General features: G+C 37.9%; 1 protein-coding gene across 2 annotated transcripts in view; it reads left to right on the top strand.

Annotated features, from left to right (window-relative positions):
- Kcnb2 (potassium voltage-gated channel subfamily B member 2) overlaps nt 1-24,587 on the top strand; it is a 425,449-nt gene that overhangs the window by 27,296 nt on the left and 373,566 nt on the right. The window lies entirely within an intron of this gene.

Genomic DNA, 24,587 nt, shown 5'->3' on the forward strand with positions numbered 1-24,587 from the left:
TCGGAAATCTTGTTCCCAACATCTTAGTCCAATTATAGTCATTCTTCTTGTGGGATGCCATGAGATAATTTTGCCTCCTACAAATATTATTAGCTATATAGGGACAAGTCTAGGAAACAGTATACGAAGGAATTCCTTATGGCATGGCAGCTTGATGGTAAAGAACGCTCTGACTCAGGCCCCGGGCGTGGAGTCTTGAGGACCTGGAGCTTGGTTTCTTCTTAGGTCAATGAAAGGTGGAAGTAGAGAAGATATTTCTTGACCTGGTTGAGTGGAGGTTCTGGGAAAGAGAGAAACATGGCCCTATGTAGCTCAAGGCTGGGGAATACAATGTGTGAGGAGGGAACTGTCTTACGGAGCTGTGTAAGACATGGCTGATGTTCACAAATGCATCCGTGTACCTTTCCTTGTGAGGTCTACCTTTAACAGTGACGTTTCTAACTGGACCCAGTTCCTAAGATGTTTGCTTAAAATGAAGGCAAATTCATGGTTTTCACATTGTACCTGTGAATAACTGAATCTGAGTCAATCTTCTCTCACAAATTTTAAAATTTACTTCAACTTCATGGTTTCTGATTATCTAATTTGATCTACAGCTTTATGGGTGAATGAAAACTGATTTTTCATCCCCCTATTTAATTTTGTATTGCAGAATAATGACAGCTGAAATGTCAAGAATTGTCTTTAGCTCTGGGGCATAGTGTCAGTGTTTCATATACAACAGATGAAATAGAGTAGGAATACAGAAAGCAAGTGTGGGTCATCATCTGAATTATTTAGCTTACAGAGTATTTTCAAACATCTTTGCTCTTATAAGCACTAGTACAGAATGTAATAGACCATCTGAGCCTTTGGTCCAGAAATGAAGGTTCGTCATGCTCAGCAACATAAATTGTGTAGACTCAGTTGGTGCAGGTGATCACAAGACTTAAGGCACTGCCTGATGTATCCCGTGGTATTTCTGATTAACTTCAAAAGGTAGTTTACTGTCTGATTAATATGAAGTAAATGAAATAAAATGCCTTTCTCTTGTACATATGAAGAAATGTATATTTTGTTCAACTGGAAGATTTCAAATTGTTTTTTTTTCCCCTTTTTGTAGTTATGAATTCTTTGGGAGCTCTTGTTTAATCTGTAAGAAGGAGAGAGTTGCAGTATGTTTGTGGGTTTGTGTTGGGAAAGCTACTGCTTTTTCCTAGGTTAAGTGTGCTGTTAGGTATCTGAATTATTCATAAAACATGAAGCAATGTGTGAAAGTAAATGAAATAGAGCAGATTCAAGTATTATGGGTGTTGAATTAAGTTTTTAAAGACTTTATGCAACTGAAGAATAAATAATTTTCCATAAAAAGTTCCAGAAGCATTTAACCAACTATAAAAACTAGGTAAATCAAAGGAAACTTGAAACATTAATCTGATTTCTTTGTTCATAACATCATTTTCAACATATATAATTTTATGTACCATTACAGAAAAACATCTGACACATATATATGCTTTTTTTCTGAAAAAATTCTATTAAAGCTGAAATAGGCTAAAAATTCTGTTTATTCAGATATAAGTGAGTTTATTTGATCTCTACATCTGAGAATTTCCAACATTTCCTTGAGCTCTGAGAAGATAATAGTGATAGTGGTTTGTTACAATAAACCATTATTTACTCTATATTTTGGGAAACTATTTAAAGTAGCTTCAAATGTGGTATATCTGCCTAGATATCTGCCTATAAGCTACACCCAGCAATTAAGGATATGAAATCCTTATTTAAGGTAAAAGAATATATCTTAAATTCTGGGGAGAAGAGAGTGTCTTCATAAATTTCTACCTTGCTGAGTACAGCACACATGGAACTTATGTTCAACCAATTGACCAAACTGAGTGAGCAAAAATTGGAAAGGCATCACATTAACACGTAGCAGGGACTGGAGCACCATGCCACTACAGCTATACTGAACGTACTTGTTATAAGTTAGAAACTGAAAGACACTAACCTTTCATTTGTAAATTGCATTTTTTGCCATATTATTAATGAGGCTGAGTAAATCTTTTCTATCTTAAGTGGATCCTGGACTAAATTTTCACAAAGCATTTATGTTTACCTAAATGCCTACATTTTCCTCTCTGAATGGTGGAAAATTATGGAAACAATATTTAGTGGAAGCATTGCTCATTTGGCTGGGGTTTCATTCCTTTTAAAATTAGTTCTGTATGACGTTTCACATAAAACTACCTTCTTTTGCATCATCTCAAGTTGTTCACAAGTTGTTTTCCTGAAGTAATTCTCAGTGAGGGGAGTGATAATGAGGGTATGTGCAAATAGTATTTTTCTAACTCACGAGCAAGTACTGTTCATATATCTGCATCCCTCACTATGTGTTTATGTTATGGTCTGTCAGGCTCCTACATATGTATGAAGCTCTTGTGTAGGAGTGTCCAGCATTTCTGTTGTCTTTAGGAGAGAAAAGATCTTCAGGGAGGAATGCCTTTCCAATGACTACTTAGTCAGTTTGGTGACTTAGTTCAATATAAGCTCCATCACTATACCACTATATAGTGTGCTATACCCACTGGAGTTAATGACACTCTTTTCGCCAAAGAATTTTAAATATACTCCCTTAACTTAAATAAATATTAATGTCCTTGGAAATATTTTTTCTCTTTTGTTTTTCTATATTTTCTAGTTTATCTATAATATTCCTGTAATAATGTGTTACATGTGGTGATTCTCACCTACGTCCCCTTGGGAGGCAAATGCAGAAGGATTTCCATGAGTTAAAGTTCAGTCTAGGCTACAGAGTGAATTTCAGAATAGCCTAGGCCACATCATAAGATCTTGTCTAAAATATTGAATAAAAAGTGTAGGATTATTTACCATTCATCCATATTTCTAGTATAGAAGGAAAAGCTTTCTATCAGATGTTCCATCATAATAGGTCAGAACATCTATGATATGGAATGAATATTCAATACTTAACTGGCAATTGTTAGCCCATGTTGATCCCTAACTGTGATGCACACAATTTTACAAGGCCTATGCCCTGTGATATTTAATACTGGGATATGATCCTGGCAGTAACAGCTGGACCCTTAAAGGACAGGCTCTCTGGTATCACACAATGAACCACTTAACCCATTGAATTTTCTGCTTTAGTTATAACTGACAAAGGCCAAAATAAGACATAAGAAATGATATATATTTTAATGTCTATATTTAACAAATTAGCTTTCATATTTACATAAACAGAATACCATGACATGTCATTATATTTTTCACAATGCATGAAGAGGCTAATTGGGAATAGTTGTTTCTGGGCTGGAATATAATTTCATGGCAGGGCTTGTCTAACATGTGCAAGGTCTTGAGTTCAATCCCAGCACTACAAAAAATGAAAAAATATCCTTTATTCATTCTCAGTGGTATAGAATGATCTAGAATATGGTATTAAGACATGTTTATGTTTAGAAGATGGGCTTTGCCTCTTTTCAATCCTGTCATTTTATCTCTGTGACTGTATACATACTCATGTAGAGATAATGTCCAGATTTTAGAGGCTGTTTGGGCCATGCACATGTGCCAAGAGAATGGCCAGGGCAACTCTCTGTGTCACCACTGTAAAATCACTGGCTCTGGTGTACTTTATAAGGACAGGACAAGGTCAAGGGATAGAGTTCACTGACCGCCAGTTTCCTGGGCGGTACTTGGAACTAGAATTGATCCTGTATCTCTTCCAGATTAGGGCAATTTTGCCAGTCTCTGTATTTGGAAATATTTTTCTCTTTCCTTAGCCTCTCCCCAAAGGAACTGCAGCAGCCATTCCCTTGTAAATATCGCATTTGGGAACTTAGTCCGAGGAGTGTTTAAAAGCCTTCAGGGGAAATGGGCCTTGTACCCCGCAGAATTCTAAGGCAACAAGAAGCATAGCCACCTGAGATCCAAGAACACTAGTCACACGTGCCTCGCCTGATCCTCACTCTGGATTTGTGACAGACAAGAACTGAGGATATCAGCATGGTCTATTGCATGCCCAGACACACATGCCAGGGGCTCAACTTGGACCATAGCTTGCAGGACAGTGTTGGACCACAGACTGATAACAAGGGGTGAGAAGCTTGACTTCAAGCATCCCTAACTTGATAAGAACAGAAGGCAGAAATGCATTTCTGATCATTGGAATGAGACAAGGAGAGCACCCAGCAGCACACAGGGTCAGGCAGGGAACTGGGCATGGTCTGCTTCCCTGTCTTTGGCTTTTTCATTGACCACAGGCACCTCTTACTCATTTTTCCATTGTTCTCCTCATGTTTTCCTCCTTATATTCCTTCTCACCTTCCCTTTTCCTCTTTCTTCTCCCATACCACTCTGTCCTTCAGAAATGGCCTTATTTTCCTGAACATTACTTCTTCCACCACCTTCTTATCTTCTTCCTCCTCATCCTTCTCCCCTACCCCTCTCTCTCTTTCGGGTATCACCTCCTTTTCCTGAATTGATTTTCCTCCTCCTATCCATATCCTTTTCTCCTCTCGTTTTCTCTTTTGTCTTCTATTCCCTCTTATCCTACCCTTTCTCTCATATTATGTCCTCAGGCAATGGCTATATAATGTAAGGAAAGGGGAATGGTTACCTAGAAACATGTTTTTCAGTATTTTTTAATTAATATCTCCCTTAAAAGAATAATTAAATTACATTGAAATTCTCCCTAAGGAGAAGAAATGGGCCAAATGCTAAAAAAAAATACGATGGAATAAGATTTTTCCAGGAATGAGACTCAGAGCATCACAAAGTTTTTTTTTCCACTTGGGGGTGTTATTGCTTCCATTGAAGATACATGGCTTGGGTAGATGGAGATAACAATGTGTTCTGATTCTGGCTCCTTCCCTCCACATTCCATATAGCCATCATGATTGTCATAGTCTAGTGAGGCACCCAGCCTCACTAGACTGGAGTTCTTAGAGACAGGGTCAATGTCATCATTAGGAGGCTTCCACTGTTGGCTTGCTTTCTGGATGATAACTCCTCAAGGCTCACATTCATTCCTCCAACTTCATTGCAGTATGGGTCTGTCAAGCCACTGAAATAGTAGAGAATAAATATATCAAAAAAAAAAGAAACAAGCAAACAATAAACAAAACCTCCTTTGAGGAGAGAAATACACAACATTCTCATTCTTTTCATAGCACTTTGAGCAATTATTCTGATGCTTAGAATGAAAAAAAAAAAGTAATGTATTGGAACAGAAGCATAACTAGTTTCCATTTAGGTCAAGAACAGAACCTTCACATGTTATCTTGTTGCTGTACAGTCAGGTGGCCATACAGCACTTGGCTTCGAAATGCCTTTGTGATGAGCAGCAAATAATCACAGCCATTAAAACCACCAAAGTAGGAGGAAAGCATGAGCTGATGCAGAGTGAGTACATGCTATGTTGCGGTATTTCTGTGATGTGCAGAAAGCCATAATTCTTCACAAGGATCAACAGTTGGCTAATTCACACATTAGTTGACTGCTCAGGTGTTGTTTGCTCCTCACTGCAGACTGAGCTGATTTGGGCTCTTCCAATAACACGGCACAAGAATTCGGAGGTACAAACAGGAGAAGGGGAAGAACAGAACTCAGCCACTCTATGGGGGCTGAGCTTGGAAGTTTTTTTGTTTTTCCTTTAAAAATTTAATCCATGTGGATAAAGATGTTAAAATAATGCAAAAGATAGACATAAAAAATAAAATAAAATGGAAAGTAACAAAAGGTCTTGATTTAAATATCACAAATATTCCAATCTTTAGCTCATGTAGTCCTGTATGTTTCTCCATCCTGCTCCTCTGCCTTCCTGAAAAGGCTACATGGAGAAGGTACCTCTGCTCACACAGCCATATTTCACCAATCTGAGAAAGGCAGGAAGGCAGGAGGAGGAAACCCATAGAAAGTTCACATTCTGAGCGTACAGAGGTGCAGGACTAGGCCCTGGGTATATGGGGTAGTTTTGCCTTTGGTCTTAGCCTGATTACCAGTAACATCTCCTTTCACTTATAAAGGTGTTTCTGTTTGCATAGTAAAGAACATGATTCACTTCCTTGTGATTTTGTTTTTTCTTACTGTACTGGGATTTAATCTAGGGCCTCACACATGCCAAGTAACAATCCTACTATCCTGCTTCCTCTGAGTTATACCCTAGTCCTTAATATTAGTGAAACAATTTAAAATTCATGCATTTTTCATTTCTTCTTTGTTTACTGGTTGTATTTGAAGAGAGACAGTCCTATTTTGAAAACATATTTTTCCATCTATTTTGAAAAATTACATACTTCTACAAATTAAGAGAAAGCATTGAGATTTCTTTCAAACTTTATTTTTAAATCGTAGTAAGTAATTATCATTGTCAAAGGAAATATAAAAACCCAACAAGCTCTTTCTACATTGCTTACTGCTATTAAAAAAAAGACTACACTGGAAATATTTAAATATTCTGGTTTTGAAGATCTGTGTAATAACAGATTTGTTTTCTTTATTTCAACTGAAAGACTTTATAAAGTGAATGATCTGCTATTTTAAGTAAGCATGAGGATTATGAACGAATGGTCACAATATTTAACACACTCCACTTTGGAACACTCTAAAAGGGTTTGAATAAAATTTTTGATTAAGTGTGCTTGTTGAAACTTGATTCCAATTAACAAAAAAGGAAGAAGAAAAAAGAAATTCTTTCAAATGCTAAGAGTTTATAAGAAAATTCCCACAGGACAGGTGCCTTGAGCATTACATTTATGTTTTCTATTAGAATTTTCTCTGAATAATTGTGTCATAGCTGAATGTTTGAGGAGAGGTTTAGACATTGCCTCATCCATTTTTATTTATTCTTTTACTGTTTAGCCTTATTCTGCAACATGTTAGAGAAAATGCCAGTTAACCTGTGCAATAACTGAAATATTAAGACACTGGTGTGGACTGGCATACTAGCTAGTGATACTGTTGTGAGGTATAGATAGAGCAAATAGATGCTCTGGAGTGAAACAAAAAAAGATGCTATTTACAATGTCTCTAATATGTTCCCTTTGATCAGCCATGTTTATATTTTACCAAAATATTTGGCATATAACATGAAGTGGTCTCTTAAAGACTGTTATGGAATATTGAATATTATATATGTGTATGTATGTGTTACTATTTTATTTCATGTTAAATACTGCATAAACAGAATCATCAAAATAAAAAGTTTTGGATACCTTCTTTATTTTTAACTCTTCTGCACTTCCATATAGTTCCACAAAGTGTAAGCCCAGTAAAAATACATACACAATTATTGAAATAAAGTAACAAAAAATCCAAAGCAAAAATTAGAACTTAAAACAATATTTTAAATTGTTATGGTAACACTAGTGAATGTCTTTTTAAAAAAATATTTAAAGTTATTTTAATTTAAAATGAAAATATCATAATTTTAAGTAGTGTTTAAAATTCATTAAGAAAATTTGGGTTCATGATTAGAAAAAAAATTACCTCTTCAGATCTAGTGAATATTGTTGAGTGATACACACTAGATGCCCTAATGTAGAAATTCTGTATACACACTGGAATTTATTATGGTAAAGGAAGATAATTTTAAAATAATTAACAGAATTATTCTAAGGGAATCATTTGAATGAAAATTCCATTTTTTTTTATTTTTTGGTTTATTTTTATTTATTTATTTGAGAGTGACAGACAGAGAAAGAGGCAGAGAGAGAGAGAGAGAGAGAATGGGCGCGCCAGAGCCTCCAGCCACTGCAGACGAATTCCAGACGCATGCGCCCCCTTGTGCATCTGGCTAACGTGGGTCCTGGGGAATTGAGCCTTGAACCAGGGTCCTCAGGCTTCACAGGCAAGCGCTTAACCGCTAAACCATCTCTCCAGCCCGAAAATTCCAGTTTTATTAAGTCATAGCCATGTAGCTAAAAATAGCAACTAATATATAACTCAGAAAGTAACCATAGATTAAAAAATATATTTTTGTTCTTTTTGGAATTGATTTAACATTGGTGATTTCATCCTACTTGAGATCAACCACAGAGCCCCATGGTAGTCAATGATTTCAATGGGTTGAAATATAAGACTGAGTTATGTCTATTATAAACAGTTTATAGGAGCTACTGCCTGATGAGTGAGCTTAAGGGGCCACCCATCTTAACCATTTCTGTTTTCTTTACATTGTTGCATATTTCCACTTCCATTCAAGGTTGCTGCAGTTTTTAGGTGAAATTATATGGAGAAGTAGAGATTTATAAAGCTCTATAACTTATGCCTCATTAGGAATATCCTATGTAGATTAGCATAGTTGACATGCACATAATCCTAGCACCAGAGAGCCTGAGGCAGGATGATCACAAATTTGAGGGTATCCTGGGCTACACAGCAGATCCTGTATGAAAACAAGGGGGGAAAAAGCCAGGCTTGGTGGCATGTGCTTTTAATTCTGGCACTTGGAAGGCAGAGGTAGGAGGATCAGCGTTGAGTTTGAGGCCACCCTGAGACTAAGTAGTGAATTCCAGGTCAGCTGGGGCTAGAGTGAAACCCTATCTCAACCCCCCCCCCCCGCCCGAAATAAAGCATTCTACTTAAATATTGTAAAAGGCTATAGAAGTTGTTTAAAGTGAATTTAGCCCTTCTTAAACCTTCAGTTTGATAGAGAAGGATAAGTGTCTTCAGGCCTCAACAGCAACTAACTTTATATAACATGTAGGTATTAGCAGCAACTTGCTGGCAGACTTCTTATGCCTATCAGCAATGCTCAATCCCTTTTCCTTCCTGTATTCCCATGTCTTCTGGACTATAGTGGATAATGACTTTACAGCTCATGATCAAAATTTGAATAAGTTGAGACTGAGATTGCTCTGCCAGCCTTACTTTAGGGGTAACTCTTCTAGAATGAAGCAGCTAGCTATGGCCCAATGGAGAACTATACATAATGGATGCAGAGACATTTGCTTTCATCATTGTAAGCTTTCCTAAAAGCCAATATCACAACTGTACCCAATGTGCCACATATGTATTATCTATTTCTGCATGTATTTTTATGTTTAACTTAATTCCTCATCTGATGCATAAAATAAAGAGAGGGATTTTCCTCTCTCTAAATCAGCAAATGTCTTTGCAAAGTGTGAAGTAGATCCTTTAGACATTCCTAAACACATGTCACTGAAGCAGACCAAAGTCCGTTCATGTGCGTCTGTGTGTATATGTGTATGTGTTTGTGTACATGACAGAGAGAGAGAAAGAAAAGAGGACAGAGAGTTTGAGAGAGATCCATATACACTGCCACTTCTCTGTTTGAACATGTTTTAATATAAAGATTTCACCAACAGAAAAGATGCAATGAACTTCCACATGTACTTGGTAATTTAGTATAGATTCAGCCGTGTCATCCCAATGAGGCAGAGAGTCATTCAGACTATGAGCCTTTGTGATAATCTGATAGGGAATGAAGACCCGTAGGGAATGTTCTCATGGGCCAAGAATAGAACGAAGAAATATTTTAAGAATCTCTAAGGATTTTGTTTCAGTAAGGTAGAGGTCATTGCCACCCTGGATCTCACGATTTAACTTTGGTCTCATTGAGTCATTCCTGATGCAACCACAAGTGTTGGATGCCACTTTAAATAGATGTCTCAAGCCTACACCACAGCAGAACCAAGGGCAGCCAAATGATGCTGACACAGTTCTGATGCGGCTGCTTGGCCGCACTCACATCCTTTACTGTGACCAACCTCAGGATATCTGCACACGAGAGGAAGGACTTCTGGCCATTATTTTAGCTCTAAATCAATATAAAACCTAGAGTACAATTTTGGGTATTGAAATTCAATTGTCCTACTTGGTGTCACATCATTTAAGTGCTTATCCTAATCTGGAGTCAGAGGTTTCTCCTTAATCTTGAAATTTTGTTTACATATCCAAGAGTTACATTTGTCTTTGGAAGTGCTTCTCTGTAGGTTGTCTAAGTTGCACATGGCTGTTGGAGTTGTGTAATTTCAATCAGAACTTAGTTGAATTGAAAAAGTAAATTATTGCATCTTTCTATGATGTACAACAATAGATTTGTGTTCTGATAAATTTGCTGTATTTCACTCATACATTAGAAATTTTTACTTTGGGGAGCATGCTGAGGCCCTGCATAATATCTTCAAGGTGAGCAAACTGTTCCATTTCAGCGCAATTTTTAGTTTAGAAGCAGAAAAGCATTGGTAGACAATCTTGTTTTTAAAATGGTGATAATTTGTTATTACAGATGGAATGAACTACATGTGCAGTGAAAGGAAATATGAAACTGTAGGCTAGGGTAGCATGCATTTGCCATTCTGCACTTGCTATGTAAAAATGCCAACACATTTCCTCTTATTCCTTAAGTGAATTATTCAGGGGTGAAAATTATATTACATAAGTAAAATAATTGCATTATGAGTAATATTAAAAGCAAAAGTCTGTTTTAAGCACTGGTCTTTATTTTAACTCACATGAAATGTTTACATAGTGCTAATCACATACACCTTCCACACCCCCAAATTTTATGCACAACTTAGCACAAAGTAGCTTAATGCATAGCAAATGTTTTGATAATATTTTTAAAAAGTTTTTTATTTATTTGCAAGCAGAAAGAGACAGAGACTGAGAATGGGCATGCCAGGGCCTCTAGCCACTGTAGTGGAACTCCTGAGATTCATCTGACTTTATGTGGGTACTGAGGTAGTGAACCTGGGTTGTTTGACTTTGCAGGCAAATACTTTAACTGCTGAGCAATCTCTCCAGCCTTTCTTTTAAATAATTTACTTATTTGTAAGTAGAGAGAGACAGAGAGAATGAGACAGAGAGAGAGAGAGAATGGGCTGATAGGAATATTTTAACAATAAAAATAATATATTTGTATACACAAAGAAAGAACTATGTATGGCAGTTGAAAAAATCATTTCGATTCTGGGTTTACCTGTCTTTGTTGAATCATTTAAAAGATGTGAAGTTCTGGGAGAACTTTCTGTTGTATTTCGATGCTTGTCTGAGAAATAGGTGAGTCTGAAGCCCAGATGGTGAGCTTGACTATTCATGGGCCATTATGGCCTGCCTCTCAGAGCTTTCAATGTAACGAGGTGGTCCAAGGCACCACAGTCTTATCAGTGAGGACTTGGAAACTAGCTACATATCTTTCTTACCACAGTTTAGCCCAAATAAGGGATGTCTTCATTACTTTCTTCATGCTCTTGTTTTCTCTTTGCCTGGGGAGGCTGAGATCATCCTTGGCTCTTCTCTACCTGCCTGCTTATCAGAGCCTTCACCATGACTTTCCAGTTCCATCCACACGGAACTCTGCCAAGCTTTTCAGGGGACTGTTTTCGCTAGTATCTACTTTACTAAATAACAATTTAACCCCATTTGATTGTGTTGGTTCTACCTGGATCTAACATTGATGTCAGCCTCATTTTGTGAGATTATTCATACCTTGTAAAAGTGAAATGGGATAGAGGGTAGGCTTCAAGTTAAAGGGAGGTGGCTAACCCCCCAAATCTGGACTCATTTCCTATTAAGCCTGTGAGCTAGCATGCATTCTTCTTTATCTTAAGGCATCTGAAGCTGTGAAGAGGTCTCTTTGAAATCAGAGTCTAGATTGTTCTTTTCCTCCGTGTTTGAGAGGAGCTGATTCTTCATCTGCTGTGTACCTCGGCTTCATCCACGAACTTGACGGTGCTCAGTTAGCTGGATTCACCGCCTCCTCCCACAGCTGTTGGTATCCTGGGAGCTTTCTGTTTTGAGCAGAAATTTAACTCTCGGAGGAGCAACAATGGTTAGTTGCCACCTGATATAGCAACAGATGCTATTCCTGAAGCCAAATTGGCCTCTGTTTGGAAGATCCTCTGTGAGGCATAGAAACAGTTACCTGATATTCCTCAGTTTATTCATGCTATCTTCTGACTCAGAGGCCCATCAATTTCAGTTTCACAATATGGCTTACCTGATGACCTGGAGAATGGGCCTTGTTCCCTGCAGTCCAAGGCCATGAAACGAAGGCCACATTCTCTTATTTCTCAGTAGTGAGCATAATTTTCCAGACAAAACAGTGTGGGGCCAGGAAATTTACGCTGAGCATCTTCTAGGTGCTCTACATGGAGAGTGGTTTTTGGGGTAGGCAAACATTTTCTGAAAAGGTTTGGTTAGTCAATATTTTTGGTTTTGCAAACAATATGGTCTCTTTCAGAAATTCTACTCTGCCGATGTTGTCAGCAAGCAACTGTAGACAATATGATTAAAAACAAACAAACTGGGCTTAGTAGGTTCCATTATAACTTGACCTTCTGGCTAGATTTGAGCCTGGGGCATGTTTGCCCACTGCTACTTTCTATCAACAGTATGGGTAAACAGAACTAATCCCAATATGTAGGCTGGAGAACTGAGAGTCAGAAATGTCAATACCAAGCTTCCAGCAATCTTGGGCTGCAAGAAGCTCTACAACTATTAAATCCTCTCTAAACTAACAATGGTTATCCCATTTAACTGGTGCTGACTTCACTCTCCATTGGAGAATCTGATTCTCTTTTTCTGATGGATGCAGAACCTGAGGGGAGAATTAGCCTATCACACTTCACTGGGGCTCCAGCTAAAACCATCGAGTAATTAGGGAAATGAGCAAGTATGCTGCTTTCTTTGTGAACTTGATATTAGCACAAGGGGGAAGGAGATAGACACAGAGGACAGTCATCTCCTACCAAATCAAAGATCCAGAGACACAGAGGCTCCCAAGAGCCTATCATTGAAGTAGACCTAAAACAAACTCAACTCGGCTCAGGGAAATTTGCAGAAGAGGGGACAGAAAGATTGTTAGAGCCACAAGTTATGACATTATGGACAGAGTCATTGCCTCTTCCACATAACTGATGGATACCCCCATAATGCATGGCCCATAATTCCCATGGGGATAATTGGCATCCCCAATGAGGAGGTTCCCTTCAGAAGGGGTTACAGAATGAGTGTAAGGATGGCATCAACATGTGCTGTTTACACACTATGTCCATAGCTTATATATATATATATGTGTGTGTGTGTGTGTGTGTGTGTGTGTAATTTATAAAAAGAAATGTCAAATTCAAAATACCCCATTATACATGATAAATCAACCTTCATATGTAGCCTGCCTTAAAACCCGCCTTTCCCACAACGCTGCTTCTTGTCCCTTCATCATTGTCATGCCTTTCCCATCATTGCCTGGTATTCCTTTCACTCCCTGTTATTCTTATAGGACACTGGTTCATGGCTTAAAATCATAGTGCCTTTCCTTTAGGAAAGCAGGCTGTCACAAGTCCCACCCCAAGTGGCGCACACACTGAATTATGATAGCACAGGGATGGAAGTACTCTACTCCTAACCTCATGGCCTGACCAGAACCACTGAGCCCTCCATGTCCCGCTGAATTTACACCTTGTTCCTATGCAAAGTCTTTTCCATTAACATCCTATTCATTTTTCACTGAGCTAGGACCGCTGGGTACATTGCTGTGTTCTAGGCTTTGATCATTTCACATTTGGACTCTTGGGACAGGTCATTAACTGGACTGTCTCCCCTCATCTCCTCCTCACTCAATTCCAGCACATTCTCCATTTGTCCCTTCTCTGCCTTCCTCTCACTCAGTTCTTATGTCATTCTTCTGTGATGTCTAACTGTCTCTTCTATTTTTTTTTTCCTAGCTCCTTCTTCATTCTTGCAGCCTAAAAGTTCTGTCTGAGCTTTCTGTTCTTCTTGGCCATATAGGCTATGACCCTTGAGGTGTCAGATCATCTCTCTTATCTTTAGTTCCTGATAACTATTAGCATACTTCTAACACAGGGTAAAAAAATACTCCTTGCCACTGAATGGCAGAAATAACAACAAAACCCTATGTTTCACAATATTTTTTATTTCTCTGGGAAGATTAAACAACATACCAGACAGATTTTCTCATATTGATGATATATGGTTATAGTGGGCTTGTTTTTGACAATGGAAAAAAGCTGGATATCTTATTGGTCTTAAGTGGCCTTAAGTTTTTAAAGTAGGATGAGAGTCGCAGATGTGAGTTTTAGATTTTCATGTTGTATAAATTCTTCCTCCAGAATAGTAGTGTAGGCTTCTCTGTATGCCTTAGAATTTCTGGGAAGAAAGGGATTAGGTACCACTGAGAGTAGGCTTTTAGAAGCACGTTATCCCACCATAGGCCCTACAAGCTCTTATCATGGGCAAAAGGTAGACCCTGTGTGGGTGGAACAAAACAAATAATACTTTCAGGAAACTTGTAGGTTGAAGAATTTTTTATGTTATTTATTTGCAAGCAGAGAGAGAGAGAGAACAGACACAGAGAGAATTGATGCACCAGAGTGTCCAGCTGCTGCAAACAAGCTCCAGATACATGTGCCACCTTGTGAATCTATCTTTATGTGGGTACTAGGGAATTAAACCCAGTTCATTGGGCTTCACAGGCAAATGCCTTAACTACTGATCCATCGCTCCAGCCTGTAAATTGAGGGGTTTTGTGTGCACATATGCATCTGTGTTTGTAATATGTGTGGTATTGTATGTAGCATGTGTATAAATGCATGCATCCTGTGTGCCCACATGCAGAACCCAGAGATTCTTAATGTACTCCATCTCTATTCATGTTGATTCCTTGAGTGTCTCACACTCATCCTGGAGCTGCCTTTCTTGATGAAAGCAGCCAGTCTATTGTGCCCTCTCAGGCCCTCATGATTGTGCAGCAAGAACTCTTACCTTCAGAGCCAGTTCCTGAATTTTTTTTAATGGAAGTTAAACATTTTCTTTATCTCCAGAATTTTATTGTCTATATCTTATGAGGTAATCAAGTATGCTCAGATAGGTCAAGCAGTACTCATGGGATTTTTAAAATTCCTTTTCTTTTTCCTTTTAATTTTATCTTTTATCTTGACAAAGGGAGAGAATGAGCATGCCAGTTCCTTCAGTCACTGTGAACAAAGTCTAGACACGTATGCCCCCTTGTGGCGCATGTACAACATTGCAGGCTTGCATCACAGTGCAGCTGGCAACATGGGACCTGGAGATTTGAATATGAGTTCTTAGGCTTTACAGGGAAGCACCTTAACTGCTAAGCCATCTCTCCAGCCCCAAATTTCTTCCTAATGCACCTTTTCCTGAAATTAAAAAAAAAATGTACTTTTGTAGCTGGAGGCATAGTGAACATGTGATGAACATTTTGTTACTTAAATGATTTGGGAGGAGGGATGGGAAGATTTCTCAGTGGTTTAAGGCTGTTGCTTACGAAGTCTGCCAACTAGGCTCAATTTCCCAGTCATTCATGTGAAGTTGGATGTGCAGTCATTTGCAGTGGCAAGAGCCATAGGGACACACACACACAAGCGTACACATAAAATAATTTAACAATTTAAAATGTTGTTGTTTTCCATTCAGCATTCATAAAGTTGTCATGTAGAGTTGCTTTATATAAAAGAAATCTTTAAACCTTATACAGGTCTTCTAAGAATGTTAATTGGATGACTGCTTATAATTCAATTGCTTCCATTTATTTGACACTATCATACCAATTTTTGAGTTACCAGCACCATCATATTGTAATTTAACTATTTCAAAACTCTGCAACAAAAGCAGACAAAATAGATTGTCAATTTAAAATACGTTTCTAGCTGGGTATGGTGGCACACACCTTCAGTCCCAGAACTTGGGAGGCAGAGGTAGATGGATCACCATGAATTGGAGGTTACCCCAAGACTACATAGTGAATTCCAGGTCAGCCTGGACTAGAGCAAAACTGTACCCCCAAAAATTGTATTTCTAGTTTTGTCACTGTGCACTGACAGAAAAAAGTGATCTTTGAAGAGATCTGAATTTTTAATCTGATGCAGTATAATCATAAAATATTCTCTGTGCAATCACAAATTAGAGTACATTTACATTATGTATGGCATTCAGTTTTAGTAAAGTAGTATGATTATATGGATTTTAATAGGTAGAGGAAGCTTCCTGAACAAGAGAGAGTGGATTAGACAGCATAGAATAACATTTAGAGAAGAAGGAGAAAGCATAAACATAGGCAGAAGCATAGAGGGGAACATTCTTGGTGCATAGGCAGTAATGACACTCAGGAGTAGAAAGCTGATGGGCGGCATAGGGAGAGCCTTCCCTGCCATGAAATCCATCTGAGAGTGTGCACTCTCAAGGTCCTACGCGGATGAAGCTTGATGTTGTACACGGTGTAGGGAAGCTGGGAAGTGTGGGGCAGCACAGTGGTAAGACATGTAGGCTCTGGGTAAAACAGTTGAGAGCAGAGGGCCAGTGGATCCTAAACCAACTTGGGGACCCTGTTACATCTCATATTTGGACTGAATATAAAAGAGGATAATAATATATACTGAATACAGCGATTATGAGGTCCAAATGAGCTAGTCAACAGAATCACTGTTATAAATGCACACCTAGAATTTATTTCCAGTATTACTCAACCTAAGTATCACAAAGAGAAACGTTTTCCATTAAGTATTCAGTACTTCTGTTGCAACTTGAGTAATTTTATTAGACTGTGTGGGACAGCATCTATGTATCGCTAATAAGCTATTTTAGAACTAAACCATTTAAGAGCAGGTAATTGAATTAATTTTTATTGATTTGTACAACTTTCAGGAAAATGATACTTTAGATAAATGAAAGCTGGAATACAAATTAAAGTATAAATCTTAAGGAGCTTCTATTGTTTTCCTTCTCTTTCTTTTATTTACATTTTTTTTTGGAAATGGGTCTTATTAATGGAAAAATGAATGTAAAAAGAATGCTATGGCCATACCAAAGTCTGATTACAGTAGAGCATTTGTACTTAGCTGTTATGTTCTCCTGATGGCCACTGTCATGTTAATCACCAATACTAATATAGCTACCTAGAAATCATATAGCTAAATGTAATTCTTTTCTTGCTCACAACAGTGCCTCTGCTATATTAGAGGGAAATGATCAGTCCATTGCTTTGTGCATTCTGGTTGCCCACATTGTCTCATCTTTGTTGGTTGGGTATGAAATTGAACACAGTCCACTGACCTTCTACAGCCCTGTCATTATGATGCAGTAACAGTAATAAATTTTATTGCAAATAATTATTTGGCTGAGGAGGAATTGGATTCAATCTAAATATTACCTCAGCCATAAAATTGTCTGTGGTGAACCTCAAAAAAGTCCCAAGTTTATCCAAAAATGCAATAGTAACTAGAAAATAGAACACTAGGACATATTATTTTAATTCAATTCAGTTTTTCAAGAGGAGATGAATTTACTGAATTTAAGATTGAGATATGCTATGCCATAGCATTTGTTTCCCAATGTGGAATTTTGTAAAAGTTCTCGCATTCAAAATATCACATCTTTAGATTTATGTTAGTGTTTAGTAAGTCACCTAAAGGATTAAGATCATGCATTAGCAGTACTCATTCTCCCATATTGTTTAAGGCAGCTTACAGAGGTATGAAACATGATAGCAGACTCAGTGACTGGGTTGTAGACACAGATACAGAGACTAGATAAACTAGAAAAATAGAGGGTAGGCAGAAAGATAGATGGGTAGATAGATGAGAGGTAGAAGGTAGATAATAGCATGATAGATGGATTGATAGATAGATAGAGATAGATGATAGGTAGATGAATAAATAGATCAATGATTGATATATACACGCATACATACATACATAATACATACATAATACATACATACATACATACATACATACATACATACATACAAAATACAGATGAGGTTGGGCACATTCAGGGATTTCACTTAGTAAGATTATAAACCACTCCATACCACATATGAAGGAACAGGGACTGTCCCACAAGAAAGCCAACTCACTGATCAAGTAAAATAATGATGTTTTAGTGTACAGGAAGGCATGGTCATCTGCATTTATCATGTTTAAAATCGTGGAAAAATACTTTGATATTTGCTTTCCGGTAGCAGAAACTACCATCTGGAGCCCAGATTTGAACAGTTGAGACTGCGGAAAGAAAAATCCCTTTCCTCTTTTCTTTATCTCTATTTATCCAAGCTCCCTGCTCTCAGTTCCTACAAGGGGAAAAGAGGGAGCCACTAGAGTCTTGAGCTTCCACAGCCTGCAGAGACATACATGCCTGTGCTCCTCATCTGTAATGTGGCTGACCCTCTTGCACAGGTCATGCTGTGGATTGAGTGGATTAGTCCATGTCACCTGGCTTGTCATACCTGTCAGATAGTGAGCACTACATTACATGGTATGTTAATCTTGACCAGGGACAAGTGGCAAGATGTAGGCAAGAAATGCAATCAGCATGGTAAATAGTTCCCAAGTAATGTGGAGAAAAGCTGTGAGTATCCCCTAAGGATTATTTGTAAATTTGGACTCAATGGTTCTGTTTTATTTTCCCTCTCTCTCTAATGCTTAGATCAGTTTCTGAAGTGGTTCAAGGCATCAAAGATGTGGTTGGTAAATGCTTTCATTTTGATGTGCTTGTTTGTTTTTACCTTTTCCTTTAAGATGCAAGTTATAAACTGGGTCTGGAGGAGCATGCCTTTAATCCAGCGTGTGGGAAGCAGAGGTAGGAAGATCACCATGAGTTCAAGGATACCCTGAAAATACATAGTGAGTTCCAGGTCATCCTGGGCTAAACTGATATCCTACCTTGAAGAAAAAGAAAAAAAGAAAAAAAAGAGATGTAAGTTATAATATCAATAGTTGAAAGAAATATCACACACACACACACACACACACACACACACACACACGAACAATTATAACCAAGTGTGATTTTTTTTCTTTGGTAGCAGAACTATACTGAAATTCTTCTAGGCAGGTTTGGACAATACCTTCTTTTTGTCAAATAATGACAGCTGGCATTTGTTTGAATTTGTCATTTGATTCTTCTAAATCTATATTTTCAAAAAAGCAGGAAATTGACAGTTTAAAAATGCAGTAGTTTGGCCGGAGAGATGGCTTAGCGGTTGAGCGCTTGCCTGTGAAGCCTAAGGACCCCGGTTCGAGGCTCGGTTCCCCAGGTCCCACGTTAGCCAGATGCACAAGGGGGCGCACGCATCTGGAGTTCGTTTGCAGAGGCTGGTAGCCCTGGCGTGCCCATTCTCTCTCTCTCCCTCTATCTGTCTTTCTCTCTGTGTCTGTCGCTCTCAAATAAATAAATAAATAAATTTTTAAAAAATGCAGTAGTTTGAACATTTAAAAGGGAATGGCATTTCTATCTGGTCAGATTCTTTCCAAAAATTAATTGCTACTTCTAATGTTCTCTCTCACTCTAAATAGACTCTTATTGGCCCACCAGCATTCCTGAAAAATGAGACATTGATGTTTTCCCATGTGGAGGAGAAAAATGCCCACATTGTCAGTTGCCGTGGGCTCACCAGAAGGAACACCTACATAACAGTCCCCTAGTGCCCTATCCTCTGACCTCAGGAAAGAAAGACTTTTACAAACTAACTGCTCAGAAACATGTGAGAACCTGAGTGTGGTACTTGCCTGCTACCCTGGTACTTGGGAGGTGGAGGTAGGAGTGCAAAGCCAGCCTTTTCTACATAGTCAGTCTGAGATCAGCCTAGACTACATGACAGATACCCTATCTCAAAAAACCAAAATAGGAAAGAAACAGGTTGGGCTATAATATTGCATACTTTAAAAACTGTTTCTGAAGATTGAAAAAGTTCTATTAGGAGCCGCCTTTCCTTGCTGAAAGTTTATTTTTTTTAAGTAATTAAGAGAGAGGGAGAGAGATTACCATAGTGAACATGTGGAGGTCAGAGGACAGCCTTGGGGTATCGGTCTACTCCTTCCACTTTCTTTGAAAAAGGGTCTCTCTTGTTTTGCCACTGGGAAGACCAGTCTGATTGACCTGTGAACACTGAGATTCTCCTCCTCCCTTTGCCCTAGTAACATTAGGATTGCAGGCATGTGGGCCTCTTTGCATCTACTTCATGTGGGTGTTTGGAATTGAATTTTGATTGACAGGCTTGTTGTGCAAGTGCCTTGAACTACTGAATCATACTCCAAACATATTTTTGAAACTTTAGGTGGAGTTCTGTGTAGTGTTAAAATTTATAGATAAATAGATAGATAGATAGATAGATAGATAGATAGATAGATAGATAGATAGATGATAGATGATAGATAGATAGATAGATAGATAGATAGATAGATAGATAGATAGATAGATTGAATATTGAAGTATCTCACCAAAAGACAATGAGATTTATCCTTTGAAATCGGTTTTGAGATAATATGTTGAACCTTTTGTAATTTTTGCACCTTGTAACCAGGGAAAAACTCTTGATAGAAAATAAATAAGCAAATAAAGAAGATTGATGATATGAAAATGCAAACAGACAGACGAGCTATGTGGAAGAGAAACAAGCACTGGTTGTCATTATACTTTTCCACTGTTTTACCTCAGCTACACAGTATTTGTGGGACACATTGGGAGTTGAAAATAGGTCCTTAGACTTCTCAGGCAAGTGCCTTCACCACTAAGCCACATCTCCAGACTGCACCTGGCTTTCTGTTTGGCATGGCTTTTCACACTCACAGCTCCCATGGGGTTATGGTGCTCCACTTCTGGTCGCAAGCTTCTTGGAGACAAGGACTGTGTGTATTATTATTATTTCCATATCCTTGTACAAGGACAAGACAAAATGATGGCTTAATGAAAGAAAGAAAGAAATAGAGGGAGAGAGAGAGAGACAAAGAAGGAAAGAAGGAAGAAGGAAAGAAAGAGAATTTGTTATGTCAGAATGCACTTGAGTAACTTTTAGTAAGTATAGGTAATAAACCTTAGTGGGATTAGAAATACTATAGTAGGAGGAAGACTTAAATTTTAAGTCACTTTCTATTTTTAAAGTTGTCACAACATTTTGATTACATGGGGAAATATAGAGTTAGAATTTCCTTTTCTATGGAAATGCTTAAGCTAGGAAAAGCATTAACTTCATCATAGTCACTGACAATCCAAAAGATGGTGGGATTAAATGCCCATCCATGTTCTAGAAAAAATGGGTAATGATATGTTCCACGTGCAATGGTTTCATAGGAACTGAACATGCCTTTTAATTTTTTTAGTGCTAGAACAGAACTTGCTGTATTAACTGTCCATATCTCTGAAGTATAAAAGCATTACCTTCCAAATAATGTCCATGTCAGCACACTTGAGAATTGGGGACTTTAAATCTTTACTTTTTTTTTTTTAACAGTTTGGGGTTTTTGAGACTATGAATTTCATCATATTAACGAGACTCTGGAATGTCATTCATACATTAACATGGTCCTGGGGACCAGTCATCATAGCCATTCTCTAATGAACATGTAAAGCAGTGTGTGCTCTAAACACCATGATTATGGTGTTTTTATCTCACTCCACTTTGCTCATCCTTTGAGATTAGTAGTTTATTTTCATCTAATTTTACAGCATGGAATAAAGGTACAAAAAATCAACAGGCATTACAGAAATGTGAAGCAAACACACAGCAGGAAGTGGACACTCAACACTGCAAAGGAGTTGCAGCTAAACTAACTGGCTGCCCAGGGCCAGTGCCTGAAGCTTGTTTCCTAAAGCAGAATCCGTGATGACCTCGGACATGGGATGTGCCTTATATACTTCCTTGGAAACTACTATATGAATAATGGCCCAGAAATCATTTAGTTTGACACATTTAGAATGTTTATTTGTAATTTTGTACTCTATGTGTAATGAATTCTCTGAGTCAAACTTTATAGAATACACACACACACACACACACACACATGCACACACACATTCTAATGTGCGTTTTCTCTAGTTCAGTGTGAGTTAGAGGGTGGTTCTCAGGAGTGTTATCTCTGATGAGGCAGTGTGCACATAGAAAGGAGAATGGGATACTCTACTCTTTGTTTTACATCCAGCTATCTCACAGAAGGAAGAACTGAGAGAAGTTAAAAATCTGTTATTTAAACCTAGAACCTAATTCTGTGGGCATGTTTTTAAACCCAATTTTAAATAAAAAGTGATTTTTTTCAGGAATGCAACTGAACTGAAGTATAAATCTTAAAATAAATTGAGCTGCAGTTTACTCTGAATTTTATAGGAATGTTTAGCATTTTGGCCAATTATACAGGACTTGCAACACAACTCCTGGATTTGGAGGCACTAACATCACGCATTTTCAGACCCTCATTACTGGTTTCGTGGTATTTATAAAACTAAGGGCAGGCAGATGAGTAGACTCTGGTTGTCTCCTCTGAACATTTGCATCCTGGAAATCTAGATTAGTTCATTATAAAATGTTTCTTTTATCCCTTATTTTACTATTAGGTTTTCTTATTAGTTATTTTTCTCATCACTATGACAAAATTTCCCCCAACAAAAAATAAGTTAACAAAGAAAATAAATATTTTGACTTTTGGTTTCAGAAGGTTCATCTAATACATGGTCACAAGGCTCCACATTTCTGGACTTGTGTTAAGACAGGATATTGTGAAGGTAGAAACCTCATGGTGGACAGAAAGCAGATAAAAGGAGAACAGGAGGTAAAATGTAACCTTTAAGGTCACATTCCTACTAAACTCCTTCCTCCAATTCAGTTGTAGTTTTTCCTACCTCCCAATAGTGCCAACTTATCATGACTCCATCAATAATTGGTTAGGTTAGAGCTCTCAGCATCCAGTCACGTCCCAGAAACCCATCAGCTAGAAAACAGGTCTTCACTACATGGGGCTATGGGGACCATCTCACCTCCAAACTGTGAACAGTTCTAAAGCATCAGCATAGATAAGAGCTAAATTATTCATAAATTTCATTCCACTATAGGATGTGAGGACTCACAAAATTTTGCATTTCAAATAAAGTATTGTTACTGGTAGCATTGAGAATCCCTGGGCTAAGTTCCATTTTGAGCCATAAACACCCAATGTCGTTAGTCTTGCCCTGCAAATTTTTATGGTGATTTTAACCATAGGTAATTTAATTATTTCTTATTTAGATATCATGTGGTATAGCTAATATATTCCTATATACTCTCTTCTTGCTTAATAATGCTTTAATTTTAATAAGCTCAGAAGCAATATAAGAAGGAAAGTGTTCTATTGAGATCATTCCCCTTGTTTCCCTGCTGCTTTTATTCATTTATTTTTAGCACTTCTTTGAAAGAACATTGAAATCAGAAAGAAGTTAACAACATTGAGCAAAAGGTTACTTCTTTTAAAAGATAAGGTCAGACCACAGAGATGGCTTAAGTGCTTGCCTGCAAAGACTAAGGATACATGGTTGACTCTCCAGGTCCCATGTAAGCCAGATGCACAAAGTGATGCAAGTGTTCAAGGTTGCACATGCACACAAGGTGGTGCACGTCTGGAGTCTGAAGGCCCTGGTTCACCAATATTCTCATTCTCTCTCTTTCTCTCTCTCTTTCTCCCTCACATAATAAAAAGGCCAGTATGGGCTGGAGAGATGGCTTAGTGGTTAAACGCTTGCCTGTGAAGCCTAAGGACCCCGGTTCGAGGCTCAGTTCCCCAGGTCCCACGTTAGCCAGATGCACAAGGGGGCACACGCGTCTGGAGTTCGTTTGCAGAGGCTGGAAGCCCTGGCGCATCCATTCTCTCTCTCTCCCTCTATCTGTCCTTCTCTCTGTGTCTGTCACTCTCAAATAAATAAAAATTAAAAAAAAAAAAAAGAAAAAGGCCAGTATGTTGGGGTTGCCACAAAAAAAGAAAAAAGAAAAGCTTATTTTTCACCATAGCAATAATAATATCATATGATATACACACCACATGGTCCAAAAAAATGTGAATCTTTTTAGAAATCAGTTTCTCTTAGGGCACCATGAGTATAGCAAAGACTAGAATAAGGTGTCATCCTGGATTTTTGTGTGTCAAAACCAGTCCTATGATGTTTTAGTATTTTACTTGCAGTTTACAAGAAGTAACGCTGCATTTTATTACTTAAAAATATTTAATGAAAGCCCACTATGTATTCTGACTAATAATACATGCTTTCTACTGAGTCCTAGAAATGACACATCCTCATTTTCCATGAGTATCAGGACCAAGAACGATTCCTTCCATCTTCATTCTATTTCTCCAGTTGTGTATTTATAGTTGTTCCTGCACTCAGGTCTAAACATAAACAGACTTCAGTAATTATGTTCAGCATTCAACTATAATAGACAAAGCTTTGGTTCTGACTTAAGCTTACAATACTTGCCAAAGGAATAATACAGGAGGAAGAAGAACGCCCTTTTGAAGACCATGCCTCAGTAAAATTGAGAGTTGGAAATGTTGTTTCACTCCACTTTTGAATATCCTCTGACCTTATTGCTTGGAAACACCTTTTTGTTTAGTCACTCTTTTTAGTTAACTTCTTTGAAATTCTCTTGTACAGCATACTAAGTATACTTTTCCAAGGCTAGGACATCTTATCTTTATTTGCTCTAGTTTCTTAGGCATCCAGAGGTTGAGTGAACCCATTGGGCTGTGTGTTGCTTCAGATGTAATGATTCAAATAAGCATAGATTTTTTAGCTAGGCAGTGTTCCTTTCACAGAATCCAATAGGGTTTGGGAAGAAACGT

Source organism: Jaculus jaculus, chromosome 2 (genome assembly GCF_020740685.1).
Source record: "Jaculus jaculus isolate mJacJac1 chromosome 2, mJacJac1.mat.Y.cur, whole genome shotgun sequence".
In the NCBI taxonomy this organism is placed as follows: Eukaryota; Metazoa; Chordata; class Mammalia; order Rodentia; family Dipodidae; genus Jaculus; species Jaculus jaculus.